Source organism: Prosopis cineraria, unplaced genomic scaffold (genome assembly GCF_029017545.1).
Source record: "Prosopis cineraria cultivar Desert tree isolate PC_DT_omini unplaced genomic scaffold, ASM2901754v1 PC6, whole genome shotgun sequence".
Taxonomy (NCBI): Eukaryota; Viridiplantae; Streptophyta; class Magnoliopsida; order Fabales; family Fabaceae; genus Prosopis; species Prosopis cineraria.
The window spans coordinates 40,039,723-40,042,318 of NW_026555337.1; the positions used below are offsets into that span (position 1 = coordinate 40,039,723).

At 32.7% G+C, this 2,596-nt stretch overlaps 1 pseudogene; it reads right to left on the bottom strand.

Annotated features, from left to right (window-relative positions):
* Positions 1 to 330: 330 nt before the first annotated feature.
* On the bottom strand, positions 331 to 2,207 carry LOC129314467 (wall-associated receptor kinase 3-like; annotated as a pseudogene).
* Between the last annotated feature and the right edge of the window lie 389 nt (positions 2,208 to 2,596).

Consider the following 2,596-nt stretch of genomic DNA (forward strand, 5'->3'; position numbering starts at 1 on the left):
ATCAATTATACTACATAATATAATCAATTCTATTTAAAATCAATTATATTAATAAATTTTTCATAATCAATTTTTTAACGGATATTCAAACGTGCTCTAAGTACCTGTTTGGATACAAATTAAATAATAATCAATTTTAGAGGTCAAAAGTATGGTTTTGTAAACATATATCCAAACACTCCTATTATATGTTTAAATTAATTATAAAATCAAAATCATGTTTTCCTAAAAATATCCAAGAAAAAACTTGCTGAGTCATCCAAACCAGCAAACATCTTTATTTGTTGACATAGTCTACCTAGCTAGCTAGTTTGCATGAGTAAATAGAAAATTAGCTTAAAGAACTCTATAATGCTTCAAAATCCAGCCAATTGAATACATACATAATCACAACGTCCATCAAAAGGTGCTTCAAACGTAAAATTAGCAGAAACTATGAGCGTATAAGGATAGAAAAACAACCTATATGAATACCAAATTAATCATCACCGTCCATCTGCAATCTCTAATGCGATTATCTCCTTTTGCATGTTATAATAGAAAGCTGAAGTGCTAGTACCAGTTTCCCCATCCACACTTGGCACATGGCCAAGTAAGTATTCACATTCTTCTGACATAAGATCTTCACCTTTTGCCCAAGGATGTGTTTCCATGGCTATCAGACCCTCTAGCTCCCTTGCTACTTCCTTCATAGTGGGCCTCTCCTCTCCTTTCACTCTAATACACCTCAATGCCAAGGAGGCTACTTCCTTTAGTTGCTCTACATTCTTTCGATCTAACACTCGTTTGTCAATAATTTCCCACAAGCGATCTTCTTTCATTGAAGACATAAAGTACATCGTCAAATTTGTTTGTTCTGGCCTACTAAATTGAACCGCCTTTTTCCCCGTGAGTAGCTCCACAAGCACAACTCCAAAGCTATAAACATCACTCTTCTCATTCAATTGACCTGTTTGGAGGTACTCTGGATCCAAGTATCCAAGTGTCCCTTGTACCATAGTGGTAACTTGAGTTTCATCAAGAGGAACAAATCTTGAAGCTCCAAAATCAGACACCTTTGCCGTGAGATTATGGTCTAAAAGTATGTTAGTAGATTTGATGTCTCAATGAATAATTGAAATGGAAGCATAAGAATGTAAATAAGAAATAGCCTCAGCAGTCTCTACAGCTATCCTTAATCGAGCCTCCCATGAAATAGAAAACTCATTCTTCAAAGGATCAATGTGATCAAGAAGAGTGCCATTGTCAACAAACTCATATACTAGCAAAGGGACTTCAGTTTCAAGACAACACCCTAAAAGTTTAACCACATTTCGATGATTAATTTGAGAAAGGACAGAGACTTCATTGATAAAATCCTTAATTTGTCTAGGATCCCCTCCTATTTTGGACTTCTTAATGGCAATAGAGGTATTGCTTGGTAATATGCCCTTATAAACTATGCCTTGTCCTCCTCGACCAAGAATTTTTCCTTCATCAAAGTTGTTTGTGACATCCTTAAGCTCGTCTTCTGTAAATATTTTGGTCCTCTCAGTGTATTCATGTTGTTGTGAAAGTTGTTGTAGCAACATGTTGCCTCCATTTTGCTCGAAATTTCTTCGTTTGATTTGCTTCAAAGTTTTTTGCTTGTGTGCCCAACATAATGTGGAGATTAGTGTGAAAACAACCAATAAAGCTACACTGACACCTACAAGCAATATATAATGTAGTCCAACATGTGAGTTGAGGAGGGAAAAATTTTTGAATTTTAAATTTTTAGTAATGATTACTAAATGATCTTCTATTTGTTTATAATTATCTCTTATAATCCAAAATCCATTATGAATGAGCCTTTTAGTAATAAAAATGGGGCTTTGAATAATATGAAAAGAAATAATTGGGATATATATAGAGCTCAAACAGACAGGGACTACGTTAGCACTTCTAAAAAATGGTTTTATTGTTAAAACTGTTTCATGATGAAATTTTTTATTGTTAAAACTGATTCCCAAAAATATTTTAAAAACTAAAACAAAAGAGCTAGAGTCGTTGATCGTATTCTCACCTAAGGCAATAAGAATAAGGAAGCTATGATTAGATTGAGTGTCGTGAGTGCAGCCTGTTCCATTTTTGAAGCCGTCGCCTTTGTATCCATGCGGACAAGAACAACGGTAGCTACCATCATAATTGTGGCATTGATTGCTGCATTCATTGTTTTCGCGACACTCATCAACATCTGAAATGAAGAAAAGAGTATTAGTATTAATAATTAATAAATACTATCCATGGGTGAATATAAATACTCTCAAAATCCTATTTATATGATAGAGAGAATTAATTTTGGTCCTATAATTTATAAAGCACTTCACTATTTTCTATATTTATTTTTACTTTTTTTCCTCATTAAAAATTATTAAAAATAATTATTTTTGAAGAAGTAGAGGTGGAAAACTTATTAAATTTTTAAAACATTTTTAATGAGGTTTAAAATTTTGCTTAAGTCTGATAAAACATGCTTAAAGTAACTTATAAATAAAACTAAAAGAAATAAAAGTTAGTAAAAGCAGAACTTTTCATAATGATTGTAAATAATGCAACTTTCAATGGCATTGTGCGG